The following is a 6,795-nucleotide window of genomic DNA, read 5'->3' on the forward strand; positions in this document are numbered from 1 at the left end:
AAAGTAACAGTTCTAGGGGCATGTGGTATAATTCATGGATGCAAAACACAGTCGGACAGGTGGCAAATATGATACAAGATGCCATTCATCAGTTTGACCTCGTCCAAGACCAGAGGCAGTTTTCGTTAGTAATGGATGACTTGTCACCACAGGAGATCCTCTTGTTAAGCATTTCGTACTTTCTGTGGATCAAGACTATCACCATTAATGTTGCCAACATCACGGTGCAAGCATCAGGAGTATAATTAGATGTACCATTCTTGTACAGGTTTATACTGATGATTATAGGGCTCATGTGACGATTTTGTAATACGTGGAGAGTGTGCACCAATGAACAACGTAAGTTTAAGGTTAAGAAATCAGTTGTCATAAAAATTATGATCAAAAGCTCGGACCCTTTCCCCCATCAATTGTGGGGTACCTACTCTTGGGTATCTATGCTTCAAGGAAAAATATGCTATGGCATGTGGAGCATAACCATGATCTCTCTGCACGAGACAAGCACGGGGTTTATTGTAAGATGTCCTTTTTAAGGTTTTAAATGCCTTTTACCTTTTCATTTGACCACATAAACTTCACCTCTTTTCGCATGTTTGGTTAAAGGGGCAGCAATTGCAGCATAGTGAGGGCTATGCTCTTTAAAATGGCCACTACAGTCTAAAAATATTCGCACCTCATTCAACTCAAAGTGCATCCATGTTTTATGGCCACAGCCTTCTTAGGATCTGGTAAAATCCCTCTAAGAGTTATCCTGAACCCTAAAGACTTAAATTCTCGATCTGTAAATTGACACTCTTCATGGTTCAAACAAAAGCCTGTAACATTTCCGATAGATTTTCGAGTTGCTCCTCAAAAGAACTGTGAATCACATCATCAAGATAAGCTACCGTGTGGCAGCTCAGCAAAGGCAATAACACTAAATTCATTGTCCTTTGGAAAGTAGTCAGAGCGGTGGCCGGCCCAAAAGGCAACCTCTGCAACTGCCACAGATGAAAAAGCGAAATTAGTGCGACCTTCAGGTGCCACAGATATCATTAAGTATTTTTCGTATCAAGATGATAAACCAGGATGTTTTTCGCTGCTAATCTATGAGCTCTTCATTCATGGCATTCGGTAACTATCCTTAGTCGTTATGTAATTTAACCCTTTAAAATCAATGCGAAACCTATTAGCCCCATTTTTTTAGGAATCAAGGCAACAGATGATAACTAAGGCAACGAGGACTGTTCAATTACACCTCCTACTCGCATTTTATCACATTCTAACTGAAGGAAGGCTTTGGTCTTTTCTGGTAAATGCTGCTGACAGACACATTTAGGCTCAGTGCCTTTAGCTATAATATTGTGCCCGATACCGGACAGATAACCTTCCATTGCATCATAGGCAAACAGTTATGGGAATTTCTTCAAAACATTGCAAAGTATCAATTTCTATAATTCGTTTGAATGATTAAGGGAAACATCTAGCATGGTAGCACTTGTTAACATAAGCTATCGTGGCACTGGAAGGACTGAAAGCAAATTTATTGACACTAATAATCTTGAAACAACCAGAAAATCGACACACCAATCTGACTGAACCAGAAAAGTTTCTCGGCACTCGACCTTAAACAGACGACATAACCAAGCATAAAGCAAGGGCATCACATGACACATCACTACTGATTGGAAATGACTAATATTACAGGCTTCACCAGTATAGATCCCAAGTACATTACGACCTTGCAGAAGTAAGTACGATTTTGGTGGTGATATATTATGTACATATTAAATCTTAAAATTAAATTGCCTGACAAGATCCATGCCAATCAACACAATTGCTGGGATGGATTGATCGAGAATGCAGGCAACACGATGAACACAAGATATATCATCTACAGAAAATATGTTGCATTCGGCATCCATATTCAACATTTTCCCAGTGACACCGCACAGCTGTTGTTTTGCCTCAAACGTTTTCTTATCTTAAGCAAATGGATTGCCACACTTTTAAGGATGGCCACTCTGATCAAATGCCCATGAAACAACCAATGAGGATGCCATTTCTTTAATTGTAATCAAAGGTACCAAAATGAGGCAGAATGAAAGAAAGGCATCTACAAGCAGTGTTGTCATCGTAAATTTTCTTGCACTTGCTAATGATGAAACTGCCTGGGACATATTCCTAAGTTAACCAGCAGACTTGCATGCTGATGCAACTGTGTTTTAGATTGACTGGACTTGGTAGGGTTTAATTTCATGTCCCACGGAGGGCATCACGACTGAATTATAATCAGGTCTACAGTGAGGCTGTCAGTTGTCAGAGAAGGAATATCAGTATAGAGAGAAGTATCACTAGCATGTGCCAACACTGTATTAGTAAAGCTTGGCTACATATTGTTTGTATTTAAATGAGCAAAGAGCCAAGAACACTATCCTGAGGAACCCCAGAAGGCACGAGGGAATACGAACATCAACAGACTGCAACTTAAAAATCAAATCCTTGTGACTAAGTGTCAAAAGTTGCACTAAAACTCAAAGAGACAAGTCTTGACACATGACCCTTATCAAAGGCACATTGCATTTCATGCACCAACATAAGCAATGCATCAGTGCAGTCGAGTTTCTTTCTAAAACCAAACTGAATCTTTGGAAGAAACGGTCTCAAATATACAGAAAAGATTTGATCAGCAAACGTTCAAAATAATCAAATAAAATTGGGGTAATTGAAATGGGCCTATAGTCCTTGGGAATAGGTTTATTACAAAAGCACCAGCACCCTGAAAATGACCCTTGATAAACTAAAGGGTGTAAGGTTACAGCTAATTTAGGAGCTAACTGACTATTTATTCTTTTTAAAATCAAAGGAAACAAATCATTAGGGTATACTCAACCATATTCGTCTAAAACCGATAACAGATACTTGATTTCAGAGGACCTGAATGCAAATGAATCAAAGCATGGTAATGGGTGACATGAACTAAACTTTGTTTTGGATTAAAGCATTCTGTTAACAAGGTAGCTTTCTCAATGGGATTATATGTAATACTACCATCAGGATTTGTTAAAGAAGGAATGGAGGACTCAGCAGCAGAAATGCTTCAAGTGTGGACCACCGTTTATGAGGCTGTGACATTTCTGAGAGAACTTCTTTCAAGTGAGCATTATATTCAGATTTAGCTTGTAAACATCAGTTGTTAAATTTCGCATGGCAACTTAATTCTCCCAACAAGGACGAGTGTAGTAAGCAGACCAGATATCTATATACAGTTATGCTTGTCCCTGGTGACATCGTTCATTTAACCATGCTTTATCATGTGAGCGAGATTTAAGAATTTTACTGGGTACAAAACTTCATTATGATATCTAACTATAACAAGTTCAGAGCGTTAACAGGACAATGAGCATAATAAACATCTCTCCAAACAATGCTATCAGTAGTTATTCCTCTCACATCAGTTAATAATAGACCCAAAAGATTATCACTCCCATGGACTAACTGCTCACACTCGACTACATCTGAGAAATGTAAGGCAGAAATATACGAAGTCAATAAACAATCATAAATGCTGTCATAGGCATTGAGACTTTTCTAAGACTAATATGTAGAAATTAAAATGATTACACATATCACAAAAATGTATTCATGACAACCACATTTATACTTCGTATAAGGACATGTCTGAAACCAGAGTTTCAGCAGAACAAATAATTTGAATTGATTGAGATAACTGCAAGTTCATTCAAATATCCGTGAATTTCACGAATGTTACTAAAAAGTAAGTTGCAATAACTTGGACGGTTAGGTCAGGATTAAATTCAACATCACCAAAAACATTAATTCAACAAAACATTAATTCCGCATAAAAATAACAAGACCAACAATTTGAAAAAGAACAAAGTTTTCAAAACCCCAGATTCTTAGCACTCTGTGGTAAATGAAGGCCTGTTGGGGACTGTGGGCCTTGGCTAAAATCGACATTCATGATTGTAATGAGATATGGAGAAATACAGAAAGAAATATGAGAAAGTAAGGAAACAAGAAATTCAGGGCTGTGCTTTTCCTACAATAGGGAGGTGGCTGAGTAAAGGAATGTTTAGAGGGTGCCGTTGGTAGCGAAACTACCCATTCGCCTTTGCTATGATAGCAGGATAACTAGAGACATGAAACCCATACCATATTGAGGATAGACAATAACCAGTGTGTTCAAGTGAAAGGAATTTAGGGGACAATCCCTTTTTTTTTTTTAATGACTGAGAGACGATTCTGCTTTAAGTTTTCTACATCGCCTCGAACCGTGGTGCGTCGTTAATCGCAACATCATCTTCATCCTCATCAAGGGGCTACACCGATGGGGGCACATGACTGCATCCACCCTACGCTTCCAGCCACGAGGATCCCTCGAGGCATGCTCCAGGCAGGCCCATGGAGTATCTCTGATTCCTTGCGACAGGTCTCGTCGAGCTGCCCAAACCCATGATCTCCTGGGTCCTCCACAGGCCTCCTCCACCCAGGGTTTGTCTCACAGAGAGACAACCTGATGGCAGGGTCGTTCACAGGGAAACGAGCTAGGTGCCCATATAGCCTGAGCTGGTGATCACGGATTATGCAAGTAACAGGTCCCATGCCAGTCTCATGGTGTAACCACCGGTTCGACATGAGGTCCTGCCAATTGTACCCCATGATCTGGCGAAGGGACTTGTTACAAAAGACATCAAGACAAGACTCCAAGACACTGGATAGTGTCCAGGTTTCGCTTCCATAGAGCAAAACTGGCAGTATCAAGGCCTTGAAGACACGCAGCTTTGCTTCACCCCTGAATTAACAGGGAAGAAGTTCCGACAGACCCCCACCACAATTTACAGCACTTTCAGTACCAGTATAAAGGCTTGCTATTAGGCCAATAATATGGTCGGAATTCCCCTGAGTCTTCAGGATATCCCATAGCGATTCCCGATGCACCGAGTCAAATGCCTTCTGATGGTCGATGTAGGCTGCAAGCAACCCATGACCAAACTCACAATGGTGTTCCACAGTTACTCAAAGCGCTAGTTGCAGTCCGTTTCAGAAGATTGTGGGTGAGAACTTTGCCTGGTATGCTGAGCAGTTAAAGGGATGACCACACCCCTCAGCAGTACCAGACTGCCAGATGGGAGTCAGGACTGTATGCAGGCCCTGAGCTATAGGTTCACCCCCAGCATTCAGCAGGGATATCACATATGCCTGCGGCTTTCCCACTCTCAGCTTGGAAATCGCCATCCTAACCTCTGTTAAGATAGGAGGTTCCTCGCTGATGGGTGGGTCCAGCACAGGCCACTGTGACATCGCTTGCATCCAAGCTAACTGTGGAGGTCTACCTGGTACAACTGCTCAAAATACTCATCCCAGCATTCACAAAACCCCAACATGATCTGAGATGATCCATCATCCGCTGATCAGACTGCAGTCATCTGTGAGGAGGCCTTAGAATTCAGCTTTCTCAGGGCTTGGTAGGAGGGTGAAGGTTATTTACCAAGAAATGACCTCAGCCTCCTCAGCAAGATTCCTGATGAACTGTTCCTTGTCCCTTTTCTGCAGTGTCCGAGCCCTACGCACCTGGAGCAGTAAGACTTTTCCCTTCCCCGCCCTTGGGGCCAATTCGGGGCTGTACCGCCAATGGACTCCGGGCTGCTTGAGTGTTATGCACTTGAAGAGATCCCACAGAGCAACTGGGTCTGCCAGGTTTGTCGAGTTCTGTGAATCGGTCAGAGACTGCCCTGGTGAACCTACGGCACTCCTCCACAACCAACCTATGGTCAGTGCCACAGAACTCGGCACTTGGTAACTCTGCAGTTCTGGAGGATCCTACATCGCGTGCTGTCTAGAATGTGGTCGATCTCCTTTGGGCCCCTGTACCCATATCACTGTACCATGTCAGCGATGTGGGTTGGACGCTGGTACAGGAACCAGAGATCCTCATTTCTGAGACTAGCAAAATCCCGGAGAAGGAGGCTATTCTCGCTGCTGGGATCAGCTCCCGAGCCATGGGGGCCAACCCGACATCTCATAGCCAGCTTGGCCGCAGATGGATACCACATTGAAGTGACCAAGAACAATGCTTATCTCGGGTAATCACTATCAACATTTTGGGGCACCTTTTAACATACACGAGGGCTTGAAGTTCCGATGCTGAGTGGCCCTAATGGTCACCACAGGAGGGCGGTGGAGCATCCCTATTCCGCTGCAGCCTGACCAGTAGTAAGTGTACACACCCGGAAGGCTCACCTGAAGTTAAGCCTTGGGTGGTCACTATGGGTGCACGCCACCTCTGCAGCCCCCGCCAACGCTGCCCCAAATACAGGGGTCGGCAGGCTGTGGGGCCGCCCATCCACCTGTGGGGTCCCCGAGGGCTTTGCCCCACAAGCTTCATGGTGGGTTGGCGCCTGTCGGGGCACGGGCAGGACGAGTAAACTCTCGTTCCAATCCTGCGCCCCAACATTTCCCCCCAGCGGGACCCTTGCTTGCTGGATGGGAAGAACAACACCCCTCCCCCCAGCATATCCATTTAAATGATGCATTGCCAATGGGTCTTTCTGGGGGGAGGAGGACAGGCAAGGCCCACCTCCCCCCCCGTCCCTATTACCAGGGGGTAGGGGGGAGGAGTGGTACAGAGCCCGAGCGGTTCAACGGGTGGGCCATGGCTCATGGTTTTCTGGGGGAGGGCTGGAAAGGGCCACCTCCCCCCTAGGCCCTATTATCCCAGGGTGGCTAGGGGGCAGGAGTTGGTACAGAGCCAGAGCGGTTCCACGCCGGGCCTGGATCATGGGCTTTTTTGGG

The sequence above is a fragment of the Penaeus monodon genome, chromosome 4, assembly GCF_015228065.2.
Source record: "Penaeus monodon isolate SGIC_2016 chromosome 4, NSTDA_Pmon_1, whole genome shotgun sequence".
NCBI classification, from domain to species: Eukaryota; Metazoa; Arthropoda; class Malacostraca; order Decapoda; family Penaeidae; genus Penaeus; species Penaeus monodon.